The sequence below is a fragment of the Bos indicus genome, chromosome 3 (genome assembly GCF_029378745.1).
Source record: "Bos indicus isolate NIAB-ARS_2022 breed Sahiwal x Tharparkar chromosome 3, NIAB-ARS_B.indTharparkar_mat_pri_1.0, whole genome shotgun sequence".
Lineage (NCBI taxonomy): Eukaryota > Metazoa > Chordata > Mammalia > Artiodactyla > Bovidae > Bos > Bos indicus.
In genome coordinates, this window is record NC_091762.1 from 45,998,549 (window position 1) to 46,023,068 (window position 24,520).

At 36.4% G+C, this 24,520-nt stretch overlaps 1 protein-coding gene across 2 annotated transcripts in view; it reads left to right on the forward strand.

Annotated features, from left to right (window-relative positions):
• The window catches only part of DPYD (dihydropyrimidine dehydrogenase), a 922,996-nt gene that overhangs the window by 166,779 nt on the left and 731,697 nt on the right, over positions 1-24,520 (forward strand). The window lies entirely within an intron of this gene.

The following is a 24,520-nucleotide window of genomic DNA, read 5'->3' on the forward strand; positions in this document are numbered from 1 at the left end:
CATTCCATTTTAAGCACCCAACAAATATTAGGTATCTCTTATCGTCGTCTCTAATGATTATGATAATTGTGCAAAGAAGGTATTTTAACCTTAAGTTATAAATGACAAATCTATAGTTTGTCCTAGAGATGGAGTAATTAATCAGGATCCTAGAGCTAGTAAAGGTTAGAACTGGTTCTAGGTTTTCAGCTTCCAAAATCCATATTCCTTTCACAGTACCAAGTATATACATAAAAATGAAAGTAAATGACACCATCAGGCAAAAGTAAAAATAAGGCATAAAAATGAGGTGTAACCAGGAGTAATAGTAGAGTACCAAATGCATACAATGGCTTCTTATATACTTGATAACTATGAATCATATATTTGTCTATAAGTACCGTAAGAGCTAATGGAAAAAAGGAAACAAAACCCGATACAAACATGAGCCATGGATCCATAGAGAAAAATAAGCCAGATGCTGGGAAAAAGCTCCACATTTTCCAGTATGATAGGAATTTCACAATGGAAACAGGATTCTATGTAAATAGGTCTTTAATTTGTAGTAGTAATAATACTTATTTTGCCTTATTGTCAGTTTCACACAATAAGGACTTTATTCAGCTTTACTATCTTTCCTAATTTTAGTGTTTCTTTCCCCTATTTTCCAATCAGAACCATTGCAATTTTTATAACTTTTGAGTGTGTGTTTGCAGTATGATAGATACAGTAAGGGAATAATGCTTTGTATATAACTTCTGAAGCTATAATTGGAAAGTAGACTCAAAATTTAAGTCCATTGCTAACATGCAGTCAGTTATATCTTGGTCTCTTGAATTTAAAAATGTTTACATCATGTCATCAAAATCACTGTTATTCAAAAATCTAAAAATAGTCTCTTACGTATAGCTTTTTTCTCTTGGTCTATTTTCAGTTGAGCTAGGGATTTTATTTTATTTATTAATTTTAAATTTTAGATAATTTCTGTACTTCATGGTCATACTCCTGGCAAAAATTTATTTTTAAAACAGTGTTCTGAAAATTAAGATATAAAAAGAGTTGTCATAAGGTGGCAGTATGTTTCAATGATAACCATCAGTATAGAAAGAGAGCTTGTTCCACCAAGTGGTTCCTTAGCCACTGTTGTGCTGTACATTAAAATTCACTGTAACTTTTTTTTTCCCTTTGAGGAAAATTGAGCAGCTATTTCTTAGGGAATATGTAGGAAATTATCAAAGATAGCTACTCTTTTGAGTTTTACTGTTGCTAATTCCAAAGATTGTTAGTTAAGTATTCTCTTCACCCTGTCTTTGCCTATAGACAATGATGTAGCAGTGAAAAGAAATGTATTCTGTTATATCATTGTTACATTTTAGTTAGAAGTGGTAACTAAGTTTACATGTTTTAAGAAATACATTTTAGTAATTTTGAATATTGAGTGTAGTAATTATAATTTTCATTTTGGTGGTATTGAATATAGGAGTTTTTGGACATGGTTTAATAAACAGCATTTGTCTGTGGAGAAGTGATAGAACGAATTTAAGCTTTTTAATGAAATGGACTAAGTTTAATTTCCTGCCTTTCCACTCCTTAGCTTTGAGACACTGAGCCAGTTACTTTGCCTCTGAGATTTTTCTTCTTATTAGTAGTTTGGAGATAATAGTAATGCTTACTAAATAAAGCCATCGAAAGAGTAAATGAGATGATATTATTGATATGCTTACTAGACGTTGAGATATTTTTTTAATTATTATAGTCAAAGAAAATATTTTTTATTTCTAAGTACTTTCTGATGTGACCTTACTTTGAGAAAAAGTTCGAGGTTTGTCACTATTCAGTTGTCATTTTATGATATGGTACATAATTGCTACTTAACCATGCGGTCCAGCCGAAACAACAGAACAAAAGCATGTCTTGCTTATCATCCATCATTTATGAGCACTTCAGCATTTTTCACTCATACCCATTGTGTGAGTATGAAAGAGGTTACTGGGACACAGAGGACATGATCTCTGTCCTTAAATACCTTCCCATCTGGCTAGAAAATTAAAACTGGAAAAGAAATTGTAAGACCTGTGTTCTAGCCTCAGTTCTGCCATTAGCTAGCTTTGCAATCTTGAATATGTCTCTGTGGTTCTGTTCTCTCATTTGTAAATTGAACTTGATAATCTGTAAGGTCCCTTCTGGCACTTCTTTCTCAAGAACATTTCATACTATGAATCTGCAAATAATTAAGCACTAAATTGCATGTTAGTGAGTGAATGTGCAATAGATATTCAAAGTGAGGAGAAATTAATGTGAGCTTGGGTGTTTGGAGTATCTCTGACACTATTTCCAAGGAACAGATTTATAGTTACTCATAAGCAAAGGGAAAGTCATTTTCATTACTAAATCATTTTCTATATTGCAAGTGAAGAATCAGAGATACATAATATGAGAAAGCCTGGCATATATAAATTTTAAGATGTTAATATTTTAAATAATTTGATTTAAAAATTAATCATTATGGATTTTCACTATCAGCTTTTAGGTGGCAAATAATGAGTACCCAGGGAAGAAAGACATATAAATAAATAAGTATTAATTGTAGTTAGTAGTTTAATCATGGCAAATAGTATCCACACTTCATGTGGTATTTTAGATAATTTTGGTAGAAGGATATACTGTCTGTCAACAAACTGGAGTGCTGCTTTAATTAACATATACATAATGTAGCCTTTTCCAGATTTTATGAACTCTTAAAGAGATATACTAAAATTTTACAAAACACTGACAATTAACTCTTATGGACAATCTAATAATCTTAAAGAATTACATATTACATATACATCAAAAGGAATTCCCCTAAGAGAACTTGGCCAACTTTGATATTTTTATTGTGCTTAAAATGTGTATCATAAAGATGCCTGAGACTGAGGGAGGCATCATTGCTCTAACTTCTGACCTGGAGAGTTTACACATGTGATAATGAGAAAGACAGGTGTCTGTTCCTTTGTATCCTTCTGGAACTTCTGTGGAACAAAAGAAACTCTCGCTCCTGTCCCATACATGCCTCCTTCCTCTTTCTACACATAGGAAGATCATGAAAGGACTAGAGAAACTGGATAGGAAGTCTGTAAAATCTAATCAAGTCATAGGGTCTTCCATGAAAGGTAGGCCCAAGATAGTCACAGGACTTCATTGAATGAAGCCAATGAACCCAGTAACAATGTCTGTAACTGTTACCCATTACCTTTTTTCTAAAGATAAGTACATTGAAATGCACATATCTTGGCAGAATTGTAGGACCTCAACACAGTCAAGAAGGCATGACTTCTGTGAAAAAAAGAGTAGAAAAGGGAAGAGATAAGACAAGGGAAAGAGGTAAGACAGAACTGCTAAGAATCTAAATCAAATAAATCCCACTCTGGAGACTGTAATGAGTAGAACTAGGGATGAAATAAAAATAAAATAAAATCTGTGATTAAAAGAAGACATTTGAGCAGCTTTTAATAATGCAGATGAAAATGATAATGTTTAAAATAATGTGAGACAAAATCAATTATATTTAAGCTAAAATGATGACCTAATATATGTGATTTCAGTGATTCACTCAAAACATATTTTATTATCTAGCTATTCTAGATCTCATTCAATTCTCTAGGGATGAAGCAATGAACAAAGTAAATACTGTACCTGCTCTCACAGAGCTGACATCCTATGGAGGGATGACAGATTATAGACATGGGAATAAGGAAATATATAATACATTAGGAATGATAAACACTTTGAAGAAAAAGAGCAGAGTAGAGATGGAATAAAGAGTAGGGGGGCATAAATAAATGTGTTCCAAAGAGAAAGTACAAAATGTGGAAATGAGACAATAATCGCAGGCACAATAGAAGAATTTTATTTACCTAAATATGTAGCTTTCAGTAATTTCTTTTTGTTATTGTCAAATTATTATACTACAGTAATTAAGAAAAGTTCTATCAATATCTAGGCCAAAGAAACAAATAGATTACATAGAAAGGTAAATGTCAGTTGGCTTCACCCATCTTATTTTCGATTCCACATGTCAGAGACAATGGAGAAATTCTATCTACAGAATTTTAAGGAAAAAATAGATTGGTGGTGTGATAGTTTTATAAACAGGACATTCATCTATGGTAGTATTATAGAAATATTCAGAATATGCATTATTTAATCTATTAGGGGCTTCCCGGATAGCTCAGCTATAAAGAATCTGCCTGCAATACAGGAGACCCTGGTTTGATTCCTGGGTTGGGAAGTTCCCTGGGAGAAGAGATAGGATACTCAATTCAGTATACTTAGGCTTCCCTGGTGGTTCAGATGGTAAAGAAACTGCCTGCAATGGGGGAGACCTGGGTTCAGTCCTTGGGTTGGGAAGATACCCTTGAGGAGGGCATGGCAACCCACTCCAGTATTCTTGCCTGGAGAGTCCCCATGGACAGAGGAACCTGGCAGGCTATAGTCCGTGAGGTCACAAAGGCTGGGACACAACTAAGCGACTAAGCACAGCACAACCTATTAGGAAAAACTGCTGGAAAACTTATCCAACTGAATAAAAAAGCTGAGAAATCAAGAATAGAATTTAAAATATCTTGTGTACAAGTGAATGTAAAAGACACATATTCTTGAAAGAATAGATTATAATGTAAATATGTCAATATAATTATGATAATCTGCATGTAAAATCCCAGGTAGTAATAATGAAGACTGTGTAATTATGGAGTAGGGAAATGAAAGAAATTAAAATATGCAGTTTACTTTTAACTGACCAGGAGAGAAATAGGTTCATTTATGCTATTAAATGAAACACAAAAACTAAAGAAAATCAAAGCACATTATGTGCCTTGTAAAACACTGGGGAGACAAAAAAAAAGATAAGAAAAATATTGCACTATTTATAATGAGAAAACTATTAGAATTAGGGTGCTCTATAGAAGCCCAGTAGTAGTGGAGGTACACGATAGCAGTTGGGAAGTCAGTAAAAATTAATGAAGGTATCAAATAAAAAATGAAAAAACTTATAATGCAATCTGAGCTGGTTTTAAAAAATACAAATCAGTTATTTAGATAAAACAAACCAAATGGATAAAAATCAGTAATATGAAACATCAATTTAGAATAAATAAATGCAGAAAAATGACTAGTTATTGCTTTATAAGCTCTAGACTACTCAAAATTTGAAACCTCACTTAAACAGGGTTTCAGGAAAGTATTAATGAATTAGAAAATGTACATGGATTACATGATGTTAGTAAGTTAGAAAGTGTTACTAGACATGTAACAATGGAAGAGTAATGAAGAGGGGAAAAATAGAAATTTACAGAAAGGAAAAAGATCTAAAAGCAAGCAGAGTTGCTACACAAATACAGGTGAGCTTTAACAATCCTAAATAATAAAAATTATTATATACATATATAGATAACTAGTTATATAGTTATAAACATATATCTAGATAAATGTAGGCTATATACATAAAAATACACAGGTAACTATATATACTATACAAATATATATATAATTCATTGCTCACTATTTGCCAGATCCTATTGTAAGTCTTCAACATATATTAACTCATTTAATATTCTCAACAATCCTATGAGGTAGATACCATTATTATCTCCCATTTTGGTAGTCCATAAATCAGATGCATAGAAGTTAAACAACTTGTAGAAATTCTCAATTATACAATTTAATTTTAGTCAAATATTTGGAAAATAAAGCTACCAACTGTGAGTTAGATTAGCCTTAAAAATAGTAAAATGTTTTAGAAATTAAAAAGAAAGGAGTAGAGCTCTAAAAGGAGAGCTCAATGAAACAGACTCAAAGATATGGGGTTTATTAAATATTTGTTTTAGTTGCTAAGTCCTGTTTGGTTTCTTTTGCATCCCCATGGACTGTAGCCTGCCAGGCTTTACTGTCCATGGGATTTCCCAGGCAAGAGTATTGGAGTGGGCTGCAATTTCCTTCTCCAGGGGATCTTCCTGATGCAAGAATCAAACCTGTGTCTCCTGTATTGGCAAGAGGATTCTTTACTGCTGAGCCACCAGGGAAACCATTTTATGTATTATAAACTCATAAGAAACTTGGAATGGCATAATATGAACATAAGCAGTTATGCATATGAAGTGATTTCTTAGCTATTTGTTCCTAATAATGAAATAAAAAAGATAAATATTTCATTTGTCCAACAATAGGGAATTGTTTAAATAAATTTTAGTAAAGCCATACAATGTAATAACATATGATTAAAAATTATGGCATCATTTTTGTTAATCTATACTCTATTTTTACTATTTTGGTGACCTAACTCTTTTTGTACTCTGTGCATATTGTTTATTTCCTAATGTGCCTTATAAAAATAAGCTCAGAGGAAATACCTATTAATGATTAAGGTCATAAATTCTGGATTCAAGTTCCATCACTTGCTGGCTTGTTGCCCTATATGTTACCTGAGTTAATAATGGTGTTAGCCTTCCAGGATTGGTTTAAGACACAAAAGATGCTATAGTAAAGAGCATAGCAGGGTATATGGCACATGATAAAAACTCTGCATTTTCCAGAGCTACTGTTAGAGATAGAAAAGAACCTTTTAGTATCTTCTTCTGGAATTTAAAGAGTTAATTTAAACCAGTTTTAAATTCTTAGCTAGTTAATTAGATGATTGAGTTTCTGTTTTCTCAGGAGAACTTTCATTGTCCAAGTGAGTCTCCTTTCAGTTCAGTTCAGTTCAGAGCAGTCACTCAGTCATGTCCGACTCTTTGCGATCCCATGAACTGCAGCACACCAGGCCTCCTTGTCCATCACCAACTCCAAGAGTCCACCCAAACCTATGTCCATTGAGTTGGTGATGCCATCCAACCATCTCATCCTCTGTTGTCCCCTTCTCCTCCTGCTCTCAATCTTTCCCAGCATCAGGGTCTTATCAAATGAGTCAGTTCTTTGCATCAGGTGGCCAAAGTATTGTTTCAGCTTCAACATCAGTCCTTCCAATAAACACCCAGGACTGATCTTCTTTAGGATGGACTGATTGGATCTCCCTGCAGTCCAAGGGACTCTCAAGAGTCTTTGCCAACACCACAGTTCAAAAGCATCAATTCTTTGGCACTCAGATTTCTTTATAGTCCAACTCTCACATCCATGTATGACCGCTGGAAAAACCATAGCCTTGACTAGATGGACCTTTGTTGGCAAAGTAATGTCTCTGCTTTTTAATATGCTGTCTACGTTGGTCATAACTTTCCTTCCAAGGAGTAAGTGTTTTTAATTTCTTGGCTGCAGTTACCACCTGCAGTGATTTTGGAGCCCAGAAAAATAAAGTCAGCCACTGTTTCCCCATGTGTTTGCCATGAAGTGATGGGACCAGATGCCATGATCTTAGTTTTCTGAATGTTGAGCTTTAAGCCAACTTTTTCACTCTCCTCTTTCAAATTTCATCAAGAGGCTCTTTAGTTCTTCTTCACTTTCTGCCATAAGGGCAGTGTCTTTGCATAGCTGAGGTTATTGATATTTCTCCTGACAGTCTTGATTCCAGCTTGTGCTTTCTCCAGCCCAACATTTATCATGATATACTCTGCACATAAGTTAAATAAGCAGGGTGACAATATACAGCCTTGACGTACTCCTTTTAGAGATTATCCTTAGTACAATGTTGGTGAAAGTTGAGTTTTTTTTTTTTTTTTTTAAGGTTGAAAAAAACTGTGATTACTTGTTTGAAACTTGATGTTCTATTTCTTTAGAAAAATTTGTATAATTGTATCCAGCTCTTGTATTCTTTGAGCTTGAAAATTATATGGAGACTGCTTCATTTTTCCTAAAAATCCTTTTCCTTCCTGCAGAATAGTGCTAATAAAGGGAAATCAAGGCAAGACCAGTAATTTCTACTTAATTTGTAAGAATCTGGGACATTCTGTCTATAAAAAGATGAATGGCTACAGAAATTCTTGTTAGTTACAATCTAGTAAATGCTATTTTTTTGTAATTTTATATGAAAAACTGAATAGAGTTTTCCTGTTTCAGATCTAATGCTTTTATTTTTTATTTAGCAAAATTATGTGATATATCATAGTTAATATAAGTATTTTATTTCTTATCTTTTAATTACTCTAGTATGATAAATATTAATATTTATCGTATCTTGATAAATATATCTTGCTAAAATAGATTTTAGCAATTTTGTGAAATTTCTTTGAAGAAATTTGGAAAGAACCCTTATTTAGTCTTTGATAAATGGTAAACTAATACGTACTTTTTCTTTTTAGAAAAAGATGAATTTTAAAACAAATATTTGTGATTTAGGGAATCCTACAGGCATAAAAGTTAGTTTTACTTACAGCCAAAAATGTTGAACATTTATCCATCTTGTAGTAGGAATTTAGTTTCTGTAATTGAAATATTCTCATTTTTACATGACTATGAAATAACTGGTCAACTAAACTACAAAGAAATGACTAAATTTAGAACGTGAAAAGATAGTTGAAATTTTTATGTTATCATCACAGATCTTAATGTGTCTTCTAAAATGACAATAAAAAGGATGAGTGAGTTCCTTTTACTTTTAATCTATGATTTGTGGAGAAGTTCTTGCCTATAGAATTACGTTTGGCAATGCTTGCATGAAGTGTTAGTTGCTCAGTCGTATCCGACTCTTTGCAACCACATGGACTGTAGCCCACCAAGCTCCTCTGTCCATGGAGTTCTCCTGGTAAGGTTTTGCCATTCCCTTCTCTAGGGGATCTTTCCTACCTAGGGACTGAACTGGGACTCCTGCCTTGCAGGCAGATTCTTTCCCGATTGAACCACCAAAGTACATAGGAAAAGCATTTAAAATCAGCTAACATTTAAATAAATGCTTAGAAGGGCACACTCAGGGTAAAAGTATGTTTTATGCTTCCCAATCCTATAGCTACATTATACTGAAATTTTAAATTAATGATGTTTGACACACAGATAGACATAAAGCACTTAAAAAAAAAACTGTATATCATATGTCTCATGACATTACAGAATCTAGAACTTTTAAACATAAGAGGATCTCTTGAGGCCTAGGTTCAGAACGGGTACACTGTTTGCCACATTCTTTTGGCCAAGGTATCAGGTATCAGTATCAGCTTAAAATCAAGGAGTATGGAAATAGACTACTTTCTGGTGAGAGGAGCTACAAAGTCACGTTGCAGAGTGTATAGATATGGGAAGGGGTGTAGAAATTTTTCACTGGTCTTGTTCCTGGCTTCAGTTACACATGTCTCTCCCCAAAGCAAAATTTCTTCATTCCAACTCAGCACCTTCAGAAATCTCATCCAGTTTTAGCATCATGTTAATTCCAGAGTCTTGTAAACTGCATAAATTTCTGATGTGTTTCCTCAAATGTAACTCCAAAAAGGGGGAAAATGAGAGGAACCAAACAGTCACTGGTCCAGAGTAATTCTGAAACCATGCTGGAAAAATATTATCCTGTCCCTCAACTCTAAAACAAGAGGAAATATTCCTTGATTAGGTCCTGACTTTTCCTCTGACAGTAACTTTCCAGGTCATTGCTCCCCATGGCCTGCTCTGGGGTTTTTGCTCTGCCTGGTGGTAATATCCTTCCTAATCTGTTGCTTTTCTTGGCTACTTTTGGAGCAACACTTTTCATGTTCATTTTGGCACCAGAGAAGTTTCCTGAGACTTATTCCTGCTCATAGAAAGTTGGAGCCCCAGAGATGTTTTGCAGTTTGAACAATTTAAATCTCTTTTATTACTGGCTGGTGGCTCTTTTACCTATGAAACTTACTATAAACTTTTGTGAGCTTTCTCTGGGTCTGGTATAGTTTACTGTCCACTGCAAAACCCAAACCACAGTTGTTTTCCAGAAATGGTTTTCTTTATACACTTTATTTTCCCGTTTTTTTTTTTTTTTTCTGATTTGGCATCTGTGAGACCACAACTTAAAGATTTCCAGAAGCCCCTGTCCTCATTGCTTCTCTCCCCACTAGACTCCACATAATTCTTTTAGAGTTCTTAACAAAGGACCTTGAAATCATAGCCTTGACTTGCTTGTAGTCCTTGGGCATCATTTCACTTTGAAAATGTTTTGCCAGCTGGAAAGACTAGAGATGAGAAACAATTTTATTTTCCAACGTAGTTACCCTAGGCTTCTCAATATTCACTCTAATATGGCTTGCAAATAGACAAGTACTTTCTTGATTCTCTCTTTATTAAAGTGCCTTATCATATGTAGTAAGACCAATGGACATTGTGAATATATCACCTGAAAAGTCATCTTGCCAAGGTCCATAAATTCATTAGGTATTTATTATCTCACTTTAAATTTACCATAGGCCAAAGTATTACATTTATTGCTACAAAACACATCACCATTTTTTTTCTTAAGCATCCATGATAATTCCAGCACTTTTTCAATTTTTAGTAATAATTCTCTTGCATTTTTCTATCTTTTGTAAGAACTTACAGCCTCTGACTACCGCCTCATTGTAGATTGAGTACCATATATTTTAGGTTTCTGTTATAATGGTTAGTACTGAACTTCTAGGTACAGTTTTCCTATCAATTAGCTATTGTCACATAAAAAGCCACCCCCAGCTCATTGGTTTAGAATAATGTGCATATGTTATCGCTTACTAGACTATGGGTTGGGTGGAGGGTCCTGTAGATTTGTAGTAGGTTTGATTGATTTGCCATCTTTTTCACCAGTTGTTACTATCTCCTTAAGAGTAAGGCTACCAGCTACTCCCCTGTTTGTGTTCTAATCCTGTCTGAGATGTGTGAGCTGTTGACTGGAGATGGAACTTGGAAATTCTTGAGTGGATGTGTGGTATTACCTGCCACAGGTGCTTGTCTTCCACAGCTGATTCTGTGTTCTCTGAGCTTGCACCTGAATTTCTCAGATGTCCTTCCTAATCGTGTAATGACTGTGAGTATAGTGATCTTGAGATGGTCTAATAGCCTATCTGTATCCATAGCCCATAAAATGCATTAAACAAAAAATTCTGCAGACATTTTGCTGACACATGTTAAATATTCAATTTGAAACATAAACTGCAAAACATTTCCTTCCCTCAAAGTCTATAAAGATCTCCCTCATAAAGTTTATGATAGTGTCACATACTTGAAACAAAAAGCTAAGAATCTCATGAAAGTGAAAGTTAACATTTAAATCTATCATTGAATGACAGAAAGCTCAAGGCATTTAAACTTTTAAGCCTCAGAAAGGATGTGATTTTTTAATGTTTTGAGGCAGGAGAATATCATCATGAAATAAATATTTAAAGAAGATTAAGGAATTCCCTGATGGTCCAGTGGTTAGGACTCCATGCTTCCATTGCAGGGGCCACAGGTTTGATTGCTGGTCAGGGAAATAATATCCTGCATGCTGCATGGCATAAAATAAATCAATAATATTAAAAAATAAAAAAAGATTAGCTTGGTATAATAGGCAGTTTAGATAGCATATTGAAAAGCAAAGACATTACTTTGCCAACAAAGGTCTGTCTAGTCAAGGATATGGTTTTTCCTGTGGTCATGTATGGATGTGAGAGTTGAACTGTGAAGAAAGCTGAGTGCCAAAGAATTGATGCTTTTGAACTGTGGTGTTGGAGAAGACTCTTGAGAGTCCCTTGGACTGCAAGGAGATCCATCCAGTCCATTCTGAAGGAGATCAGCCCTGGGATTTCTTTGGAAGGAATGATACTAAAGCTGAAACTCCAGTACTTTGGCCACCTCATGTGAAGAGTTGACTCACTGGAAAAGACTGTGATGCTGGGAGGGATTGGGGGCAGGAGGAAGAGGGGATGAAAGAGGATGAGATGGCTGGATGGCATCACCGACTCAATGGACGTGAGTTTGAGTGAACTCCGGGAGTTGGTGATGGACAGGGAGGCCTGGCGTGCTGCAATTCATGGGGTTGCAAAGAGTCGGACATGACTGAGAGACTGAACTGAGTACTGAGAATGAAGGAAGCGGATAGATATATTGTGTCAAACATGAAAAGATTAGTTCACACAGGAATTAAAGTATACCTAAGCCATAACATTTCATTGGTATATTAATTAATTAATTAAGTCAACAAAAACTTGTTGAATGTATATAAATTGTTGGGCATTGTGCAAAGCATGAGAGCTGCAACATGAATTAGAATTAATATCATTTTCAAGAAGGAGAGAATTATAAAATAAATCTTATACACAAAATATGGGAAGCTATTCAGAAGGCAGCATTGTAGGTGACAATAAAGTACTATAAATATTTATTCTTAGGGAAACCAGTCTTATTCCTAGAGTTTTATAATTATTATAAAGTGTAGGTTAATTATGAATAGAAACTGGTTTATTTCTTTTAGCCTAATATGTGAAAATACAAACTGATAAATAATTTTGTGTAAAGACATAAAACTAAGCTTATTATTTGGCTTGAAGCTACATGACAAGTGGTGGAAAGTATACACTGTTATTAATGTGAATATGTAATGTATATGTAATGTCACCTTTATGCTAAATCAAAACAGATGACTGTGATCTAAATCCAGATCTCATATTTAAGTGTTTTGGAATTGCACAACAGTTTCTGGGCTTGAAATGTGCTAAATGGTTAAAAGACATTTTGAGACAGCTGAGTCATTTTATCTTATACTATAGTCTAATTTCATAATCCTAGAATTTTATACATATGGATAGAATAAATATCATATGCATCTAAGAATTTTTCCCTTTCTATGCTCTTTGTTCTGTTTTCTTGTTTTTCACGTTTTCATTTCTGTACTCCTCCTCCTCATTTCATTGTTACCTTTTTCACCCTCATCAATTTTCCCCTTTTTATTCTGTCCTTTTTCCCCTTTTTTCTCAATACTTTCACCTCTTTCTTTCAGTTTCCTATTCTCCTTTTCTCCCTTCTCTCTCATGCTTTCCTTCTTACCTCAACAGATTGTCAGCAATGTTTTCTTAGTTTTTAAATATAATGATAGATTATGTCAATTCTAAATTAATAAAATATGTAGTAGCTATTAGTACAAGCAATTATGAACTGATTGGAAAAAAAATACTTGAGGATGTTTTCACACACAATAAGTGCGTGATAATTAGGTTGTATGAAGCTTGACTTTCAGAGAGAAGATTCATAATAAATAATGAATATTGAGAATCTTAATATCCTATATGCATTTTAAAATCATCATTTCAAGTTCTCGGGCATAAATCAAAATAATCAAGTTAATAAATCATAATAATTTTAAAAATTCATTATCTTTTTATGATGCATTCTACTGCTGGGAAATGGCTTCCTAGGTAGTGCTTGTGGTAAAGAACATGCCCGCCAATGCAGGAGACATAAGAGATGCAGGTTCGATTCCTTGGTTGGAAAGATCCCCTGGAGGAGGGCATGGCAACCCACTCCAGTATTCTTGCCTGGAGAATTCCATGGAGAGAGGAGCCTGGTGGTCTGCAGTCCATCGGGTTGCAAAGAGTTGGACATGATTGAAGCAACTTAGCATGGCAGGTCACTGCTGTGAAAAATACTCTTAATTCATTGGCAAGATTACTTAAGTCAGATTAACAAGTTTGAGCTCCTACCATGTGTGAGAAATAGTCTAGGGAACAGAATATGTTATTGGATATTATCTTTAAGAAGTTCATACTGTGAAGTTTTAAAAAGCATTGGTTGCATGTGAGTGCCCACTGGGGCATGAGTGGGAGATAAATGAGATGGTAACTACAGTAATTTATTTATCTAACATTTAATATTAACCCTCTGCTACTTGCTGGACATTGTGCTAGGTATTATAGGGATGCAGAAAGACTGCAAGGAGATCCAACCAGTCCATTCTAAAGGAGATCAGCCTTGGGTGTTCTTTTGAAGGAATGATTCTAAAGCTGAAACTCCAGTACTTTGGCCACTTGATGCGAAGAGTTGACTCCTTGGAAAAAACTCTGATGCTGGGAGGGATTGGGGGCAGGAGGAGAAGGGGAAAACAGAGGATGAGATGGCTGGATGGCATCACCAACTCGATAGATGTGAGTCTGAGTGAACTCTGGGAGTTGGTGATGGACAGAAAGGCCTGGCATGCTGCGATTCTTGGGGTTGCAAAGAGTCGGACACGACTGAGCGACTGAACTGAACTGAGAGAGGAATAAAGGTGTGCACTAATCCGAAAGTTTTACAGACTCACAGGGGTAGACAGCTGTGTAAATAAGTTTAACCAAATAAAAAAAACAGAGAAAGATAGTCACCATAACGGCACTGATCTTTTCTTTATTGGTTAATAAAGAATGTTAGAGAATGCTGTTGTTGTTAAGTATTAAAGGAGATGGGGAAGTAACATTTATTAAGCAGTTACTACTTTACAAATACTTAGGCAGACTCTAGATATTTAATCTCTTCTGGTCCTCCTAATAACGTTATAAATCCACTTGTATAGATTCAGGAGGTGAGGTTCACAACAGTTCTGACTTGTCACATTAGTAAATGAGGAGGCAGGATTGGAACCCAGATCTTTTTGACTTTTAAGATAGTATTATTTCTGTTATTGTTTTCAAGAGTCTGCACTTCATTTGACTCTTGTTGGAAAATAGTATGACTGAAATATAATAGTATGATTTGAGATATCCAGTCATATTGAAAATAAAATTATACTCTGGATAGTAAGTAATAGTAAGGTTCTATGCCGGGTGTTCGAAGGAAAGAATGAAGATAAAGATACTGGTAGAGAAGGGATCTAGACTCTAGAGGCAGAGAGATACAGGATGACAGAAATAAAAAATCTGACCTAAAGAGTAGTCAGTAGATCTTTGGAGTTCTAGGGCCTTAGGAAAGTTAGTGAAATATTTCTGAATACTAACTTAGCAAAATGTGAATATCTGTACGATTCGGTAATTCTGGCTTATAGCTTGGGTAGCAACAAACAAAATACAAGCCAAAAGACTTAATTCCCAAGAGACACATACCAGGTACGGAGGTGTTGTGGTGAGTAGGAACACCAACAAGCAGAATGTCTAAGGGAATGCATAAGTTTCTTTTGAATATATATTTGGGCTTCAGCTCTTCATAGACATTATTCAATTCTCATGATTCTAAGGTAAATATTACCTCATTTTCTGGATGAAGAAGGTAGACATAGACAGATTAGGTGGATTACCCAAACCCACATCCTTCAAGTAACAGTGACAGGATATAGGCCATATTTTCTGGCCCCTGTTTTATTCCAGTACACTTTCAAAAAGGAGTTTGCTGTTTTCTGTGCAGGAGGCTAAAATGAGATGATAAAGATAGAACTAAATGGGAATTTCTGGCTGAGGTGTAGGTAGAGGAGGTCAGTTTGTAACATTTAAAATTGGAGTTAAATAACTTTCTTAATGACTTTTTAGTTCAAAATTAAGTCAGATTGCCAAGAAATACAGCGTGAAGGAATTGGAAACATTCTATATCCTCATCACTTAATGTAGCTGGACATCCTGGACCAGATGAAGGTTGTCAAATATTTTACCATTTTTATGACTGTGAGTTGGATTTCTTTCAAGTTCTTCACATTAAAATAAGGGTTTCCATGTTACTAATGAAATTTTAGGAGAGGTCTCACTATTGGGTTCAGACTCTGTTTAATTTATTGAAAGATGCACTTTTCTCATTAAAAAAAAAAATCTTTATAGTTTAAAATTTTGGTGATTCTTTATCAACTCCTTAAACTGAATGTGGTATTTATAATTTTTCTTAAGAATTTTCCTTTGATAATCTCATAATATTTAAGAAACATGTGAGGAGGACACTGGACCATGGCCCACTTTAGAGACCACTTGATCATATAACCTTGCCTTTAACATAAGAAAACAGAGACTTAATCCAGTTAAATGATGGGATCAGGATTATGTAATTTGTTCCTAACATGATAGGAACTGGAAAGGCCTCTTTGTCCAGTGCTCTTGCAGTGCAAAGGAACATTGAAATTCCTTCTTGATTCTTGAATTTGTCTTCCCTGAGAGTTTATTTTTAGGTGTCTTTGCCTCATGACTGAATCATTTTGTGATGGGAAATGTCTATAATGATTTCATCAATCAGGGGGAAGTGTTCCTTTTTCTTGGGCAGTATATATTATGGGAATCCAGTAGTGCCGACAAAAGAAATGGTTAGTGCCAAGCTGTCTTTTGGGGCATTCATTTGGTAAGGCTATGTGGAAAATGAGGATCATTTTTCTCCTAAAGAGACTGTACAATTTACATCTTCTTGGAATCCACAGAGAAACTTGGTAAATATTATAAATATTTCCTCTGGAAGCAGATGTACATTAAGATGTATGTTTTTCAAGTTAGCTGCATCATAAATACTTTATATACTGTATTTAAATCTGAATTATAATTCTCTAAATTACTTTTAAATATATGAAAAGGGGAAGGTCTTAACAAGGCAAAAATATTCCTGTTTATAGTAATGTGAAGTAAATTACCCTGTAAAATGTTTAATTTTCCCAAGATACAAATAACATAAACCCTCAAAAACCAAGCAAGTGCATAGTCTTTATTATTATTATTCATTTATTTATTCAGCAAACATTTTTGAGCACCTGGTATGGCTAGCTGCTGGAAGTCCCAGGCTAAATCTGTAGTCTCTCAGCCCTTGTCAGCCACCCTCCCCATCAGTTCCTGCTCCAGGCACCAGCGCCCTTCAAAGCCTTCAACCTCTGAGCCTCCTGCCATCTCCTAGCATCTGTACATCTGTTTCCTTTGCCTCCTCCCTTCGTCTCCTTGCTTGGGGGTAACTCCTACTCATCCCTGTGATGGCAGCAAGAATTCCCTGATCTCCCGATCCCATTGCTCTGTGCTATTATAATTCATCTTCATCTTTAGAGTGAAATGTTTGCTTAACCCTAATATGCAGGTATCTATGTTTAACCCTAAGGAAGTATCTATGTCTGTTTTTCTAGCCATCAGTTTCTCATGACTTACAGATGCTCAGTGTTTTTTGAATGAATAAAATTTATCTTCTGAGACATATCAGCTATTTGGGGATACAGTTTAAAAAATCTGGTAAAAGATGAAAATGTGGGTATATGAAGTAAATGAATTACCTTTAAGAGGAGAAAATGAGGTAGTTGAGGGAGGCTTCTCAAGAGGAGAGATACCTAAGCTCCATTCTGAAGAATGCCCAAGAATTTGCCAGAAGAGGAACATGAGTGAGGAGTCCTGCATTTTATATTGAAGGAAACATAACAGCAAAGGCAGAAAATTAGGAAGAATATGACATGTTTACCTAAAGATACTGCTTTTGTATCAGTGTTACCAAAATCAATACTGTACTGTCGTCTTACATATAGAACTTTAACAACACTTCTTCAATAAAAAGGATTTATACACTCACTATTCTGAAAGAACAGATTCATATCTTCCTAGCTTGTGAAGCAATTTCCTCTTCATGAAATTGTTCTGAAAAATTCACCTTAAAAAATATGAAGAAAGGAGCAGTTGGGACATTTCACAGCTTGAGTAAAAAGGTAGTACATAAGAAAAATTATTCTCTAAAAATATTTAAAAATGAGTTTTTCTGTTTACTTAAAGTAGAAAATTTAGATATCCCATCATATGAAATGCAGTCATGTGTTGAAAAAGTATCCATTTTAGATGTAGGAAATAATAGAAGCAAAAAGTTATACCTCTATCAGAGGTGCTTCCTTTGACAAAGCAAGATTCATTTGCCTTCCTTCACACTCTTACCACCCTAGGTTCCAAAGCCTTTTTTCTTTGTAGACGTATAAATTTGTCTACACTAACTACACAAATAGAGAATTGGTTACTAACTGTCTCACTTAAGCTATTTATAATGAACTAAAGAAGAGATCATTTGGACAAATGAGGTACGGACGCCAAATCATGGCTGAGTTTGTCCCATCATGCTAATAGCATATCTGTAGAGATCAGTTTATGTTTGGCTTTATTATGTGACTGCTGTTTTCATGATCAAACTTGTGGATACACATAATAATTACATCTTACATATTTGACTTCATATAATCTTATGGTTACACATTCTGTTTCTATTCAGAGTGATATCAGTTCACTTCTGTATTCCACAGACTCTTCTTGAATTGGTTTGGAAGATATTCATACTTTTAAAAATGTTCTCAAATTATCATTTATCAGGCAACTTTTATGAACATGACATTGTTGCTGGTCTCTTCTTAATTGTCTTATTTTGTTATCACAGTAACCTGTGTAGTAGATATTATTTTACAGTTATATCTTACAGTTACATCATAACATTGTGCTTTTCAGTAGCTGTGGAAAAGAAGTACTCATTTATTCCATTGCATTCTCTATTGTTCCTAGACAATAATGATTTACAACAGTGATTTGTATCATTGAGCCTTTATTATGTGGCAGGCCCTAAATGTTTTACATATATTAATTTAAGCAATCCTCCCTATAATGGTATAGTGTCTAGCCTATAATTAGCAAGTTAGATGAGGAAGCTGAGGGCACAGACTATTTAAATAATTATTCTAAGATCACAAAGCTAGTGAGTGATAGAGTCCAGATTTAAGTCTAGAATCCATCAAAGTATATTGTCTTTTATGGTATTGTACTGTCTTGTGATGACTACCTACTGGCTGGTGTGTGGTTAAAGGAAGAGATATCAGATGAAAGAGATGATCTGTTTGTGATTGAGATGAACCTAAAAGTAATTGGGCAGAGGGCTCAATGATACTTTCATTTGTTGTTTCTATTTAGTTGCCCAGTTGTGTCTGACTCTTGTCACCACAGGGATTTGAGATCTTCCAGGCAAGAATACTGGAGTGGGTTGCCATTTCGTTTCTCCAGGGGATCTTCCTGACACAGGGATCAAATACTTATTCAGTTCAGTTCAGTTCAGTCGCTCAGTCGTGTCTGACTCTTTGCAACCCCATGAATCACAGCACGCCAGGCCTCCCTGTCCATCACCAACTCCTGGAGTTCACTCATCTCACATCCATCGAGTCAGTGATGCCATCCAACCATCTCATCCTCTGTCATCCCCTTCTGCTCCTGTCCTCAATCCCTCCCAGCATCAGAGTCTTTTCCAATGAGTTAACTCTTTGCATGAGGTGGCCAAAGTATTGGAGTTTCAGCTTTAGCATCCTTCCTTCCAAAGAACCCCCGGGGCTGATCTCCTTTAGAAGGGACTGGTTGGATCTCTTTGCCATCACCTGCCCCCATCTCCTGCACTGCAGACAGGTTCTTTACCGGTGAGCACTGGGGAAGCCCATGTCAGTTCAGTTCAGTTGCTCAGTAGTGTCCAACTCTTTGCGACCCCATGAACCGCAGCCCGCCAGGCCTCCCTGTCCATTGCCAACTGCTGGAGTTTACCCAACCCATGTCCACTGAGTCAGTGATGCCATCCAACCATCTCATCCTCTGTCACCCCCTTCTCCTCCTGCCCTCAATATTTCCCAGCCTCAGGGTCTTTTCCAATGAGTCAGCTCTTTGCATCAGGTGGCCAAAGTATTGGAGTTTCAGCTTCAACATTAGTCCTTCCAATGAACACCCAGGACTGATCTCCTTTAGGATGGACTGGTTGGATTTCCTTGCAGTCCAAGGGACTATCAAGAATCTTCTCCAACAGTTCAAAAGCATCAATTCTTTGGTGATGGTGTGAAGAAAGCGATTCCTCAGCTTTCTTTATAGTCCAACTCTCACATCCATACATGACCACAGGAAAAACCATAGCCTTGACTAGACGGACTTTTGTTGGCAAGATAATGTCTCTGCTTTTTAAAATATACTGTCTAGGTTGGTCATAACTTTCCTTCCAAGGAGTAAGTGTCTTTTAATTTCATTGCTGCAGTGGCCATCTGCAGTGATTTTGGGGCCCAGAAAAATGAAGTCAGCCACTGTTTCCACTGTTTCCCCATGTATTTGCCATGAAGTTATGGGACCGGATGCCATGATTTTAGTTTTCTGAGTATTGAGCTTTAAGCCAACATTTTCACTCCCCTATTTCACTTTCATCAAGAGGTTCTTTAGTTCTTCTTCATTTTCTGCCATAAAGGCGATGTTATCTGCATATCTGAGGTTACTGATATTTCTCCTGGCAATCTTGATTCCAGCTTATGCTTCCTCCAGCCCAGCGTTTCTTTTGATGTATGTTGCATATATGTTAAATAAGCAGGGTGACAATATACAGCCTTGATGTACTCTTTTCCTATTTGGAACCAGTCTGTTGTTCCATGTCCAGTTCTAACTGTTGCTTCCTGACCTGCATATAGGTTCCTCAAGAGGCAGGTCAGATGCTCTGGTATTTCCATCTCTTTAGACTTTTCCACAGTTTATTGTGATCAACACAGTCAAAGGCTTTGGCATGGTCAGTAAAGCAGAAATAGATGTTTTTCTGGAACTCTCTTGCTTTTTCTATGATCCAGCAGACGTTGGCAATTTGATCTCTGGTTCCTCTGCGTTTTCTAAAACCAACTTGAACATCTGGAATTTCAAGGTTCATGTATTGCTGAAGCCTGGCTTGGAGAATTTTGAGCATTACTTTACTAGCATGTGAGATGAGTACAATTGTGCAGTAGTTTGAGCATTCTTTGTCATTGCCTTTTTTGGGGATTGGAATGAAAACTGACCTTTTCCAGTCCTGTGGCCACTGCTGAGTTTTCCATATTTGCTGGCATCTTGAGTTCAGCACTTTCACAGCGTCATCTTTCAGGATTTGAAATAGCTCAACTGGAATTCCATCACCTCCACTATCTTTGTTCGTAGTGATGCTTCCTAAGGCTCACTTGACTTCACATTCCAGGATGTCTGGCTCTAGGTGAGTGATCATACCATCGTGATTATCTGGGTCATGAAGATCTTTTTTGTACAGTTCTTCTGTATTCTTGCCACCTCTTCTTAATATTTTCTGCTTCTTGTAGGTCCCTACAATTTCTGTCCTTTATTGAGCCCATGTTTGCATGAAATATTCCCTTGGTATCTGTAATTTCTTGAAGAGATCTCTGGTCTTTCCCATTTTGTTGTTTTCCTCTATGTCTTTGCACTGATCGCTGAGGAAGGCTTTCTTAACTCTCCTTGCTATTCTTTGGAGCTCTGCATTCAGATGCTTATATCTTTCCTTTTCTCGTTTGCTTTTCACTTCTTTTCTTTTCACAGCACTTTGCCAGGCCTCCTCAGACAGCCATTTTGCTTTTTTGCATTTCTTTTTCTTGGGGGTGGTCTTGATTTCTGTCTCCTGTACAATGTCACGAACCTCCATCCATGGTTCATCAGGCACTCTGTCTATCAAATCTATTCCCTTAAATCTATTTCTACTTCCACTGTATAATCATAAGGGATTTGATTTAGGTCATACCTGAATGGTCTAGTAGTTTTCCTTACTTTTTTCAATTTAAATCTGAATTTGGGAATAAGGATTTCATGATCCAAGCTGCAGACAACTCCTGGTCTTGTTTTTGCTGACTGTGTAGAGCTTCTCCATCTTTGGCTGCAAAAAATATAATAAATCTGATTTCGATGTCGACCATCTGGTGATGTCCATGTGTCTTTTCTTGTGTTGTTGGAAGAGGGTGTTTGCTATGACCAGTGCATTCTCTTGGCAGAACTCTATTAGCCTTTGCCTGCTTAATTCTCTACTCCAAGGCCGTATTTGCCTGTTATTCCAGTTGTTTCTTGACTTCCTACTTTTGCATTCCAGTCCCCTATAATAAAAAGGACATCTTTTTTGGGTGTTAGTTCTAGAAGGTCTTGTAGGTCTTCATAGAACCCTTCAACTTCAGTTTCTTCAGTGTTACTGGTCGAGGCATAGACTTGAATTACTGTGATATTGAATGGTTTGCCTTGGAAACGAACAGAGATCATTCTGTTGTTTTTGATATTGCATCCAAGTACTACATTTCAGACTCTTGTTGACTATGATGGCTACTCCATTTATTCTAAGGGATTCCTGCCCACAGTATTAGATATAATGGTCATCTGAGTTAAGTTCACCCATTCCAGTCCATCTTAGTTCACTGATTCCTAGAATGTTGATGCTCACTCTTGTCATCTTCCTGGGGAAGCCCAGATACTAAGTAGCAAATACTTTCCATTCCTTTATTTTATGTAAGCCCTGTATTACTTGGCATATTTGTTATTTAGTTGCTAAGTTGTGTCCAACTATTTGTGATGCCATGGACCACAGCACACCAGGCTTTCCTGTCCTTCACTTTCTCCTGAGGTTTGCTCAAACTCATGTCCATTGAGTTGACGATGCCATCCAACCATCTCATTGCCTGTCACCCCCTTCTCCTCCTGCCATCAATATTTCCAAGCACCAGGGTCTTTTCCAATGCTCTTCTCATTAGGTGGCCAACGCATAGGAGTTTCAGCTTCAGCATTAGTCCTTCAAATGAATATTCATGGTTGATTTCCTTTAGGATTGACTGATTTGTTTTCCTTGCTGTCCAAGGGACTCTCAAGAGTCTTCTCCAGCACCACAGTTTGACAGCATCAATTCTTCTGCACTCAGCCTTCTCTATGGTTCAACTTGCCCATCCATACATGACTACTGGAAAAAGCATAGCTTTGACTATTCAGTACACACACACGCACACAGACACACACACACACACAGACACACACACACACACAGACACACACACACACACACATATAGTAGAGAAACAAATCTGTTCATTGTGTCCTTAGCAGGCTACTGGGAACTGAAGCTAGAGGAGTGAACAGTGAGGCAACTATATACATCCCTCACCTCTCCATTATCACACCTTCTCCTCATCTGAGAATGTCTGCTCATTTGCCTGAAGTCTCCACTGTGACCTTTTTGAGGGCAGAACCCAAGTCTTACTCATCATGCTTACTCCCGAACAGCAAATTGCAAATCCTCAACAAATAACAAGTGCCCTATAGATATTTATTGACTGAAAAAAAAGGGAAGGAAGGAAATGAATGAAAAAACAAGGAAAATAATGTGTTACGATTCCATAGACCACAAACATTAAGTTCTATTAATTTCATTCAAATTCTTTATTTAAATTTCTTAAATTTAATGGTGCTTGTGACAAAGTATGACAGCATTGGCAGTGTTATAACAGTCTTCATTAGAATTGTTAGCTTAGTCACTCAGTCATTTCTGACTGTTTGTAACCCCATGGACTGCAGCAAACTAGGCCTCCCTGTCCATCACCAACTCACAAAACTTGCTCAAACTCATGTCCATCGAGTGGGTGATGCCATCCAACCATCTCATCCTCTGTCCTCCCCTTCTCCTCCTGCCTTCAGTCTTTCCCAGAATCAGGGTCTTTTCCAATGAATCGGTTCTTCACATCAGATAGCCAAAGTATTGGAGTTTCAGCTTCAGCATCAGTCCTTCAATGAATATTCAGGACTGATTTCTTTTAGGATGGACTGGTTGGATCTCCTTGCAGTCCAAATGACTCTCAAGAGTCTTCTCCAAAACCATACTTCAAAAACATCAATTCTTTGGTGCTCAGCTTTCTTTATGGTCCAACTCTCACATCCGTACATGACTAGCCGGACTTTGTTGGCAAAGTAATGTCTCTGCTTTTTAATATGCTGTCTAGATTTGTCACAGCTTTTCTTCCAAGAAACAAGCGTCTTTTAATTTCATGGCTGCAGTCACCATCTTCAGTGATTTTGGAGCTGAAGAAAATAAAGTCTCTCCCTGTTTCCATTTTTTCCCCTTCTATTTGCCATGAAGTGATGGCAGTATTGCCATGGTTTAGTTTTTGAATGCTGAGGTGTTTTTTTTTTAAATTAATTAATTTATTTTAATTGGAGGCTAATTACTTAACAATATTGTAGTGGTTTGTGCTATACATTGATATGAATCAGCCATAGGTGTACATGTGTCCCCCATCCCTAAGCCCCCTCTCTCCTCCCTCCCCTTCTCATCCCTCAGCATCATCCCAGTGCACCAGCCCTGAGCACCCTGTCTCATGCATCAAACCTGACTGGAGATCTATTTCACATATGTTAATATACATGTGTCAATGCTATTCTCTCAAATCATCCCACCTTGCCTTCTCCCACAGAGTCCAAAAGTCTGTTCTTTATTTCTGTGTCTCTTTTGCTGTTCATTGTTACCATCTTTCTAAATTCCATATATATGTGTTAATATACTGTATTGATGTTTTTCTTTCTGACTTACTTCATTCTGTATAATAGGCTCCAGTTCTGTCCACCTCATTAGAACTGATTCAAGGGCATTCTTTTTAATAGCTGAGTAATATTCCATTGTGTATATGTACAACAGCTTTCTTATCCATTCATCTGCCGATGGATATCTAGGTTGCTTCCATGTCCTAGCTATTGTAAACAGTGCTGCGATGAATATTGGGGTATGCGTGTCTCTTTCAATTCTGGTTTCCTTGGTGTGTATTCCCAGCAGTGGAATTGGTGGGTCATATGGCAGTTCTATTTCCAGATTTTAAAGGAATCGCCACACTATTCTCCATAATGGCTTTACTAGTTTGCATTCCCACTCTCCCAGGGTAAGAGTTCCCTTTTCTCCACACCCTGTCCAGCATTTATTGCTTGTAGATTTTTGGATAGCAGCCATTCTGACC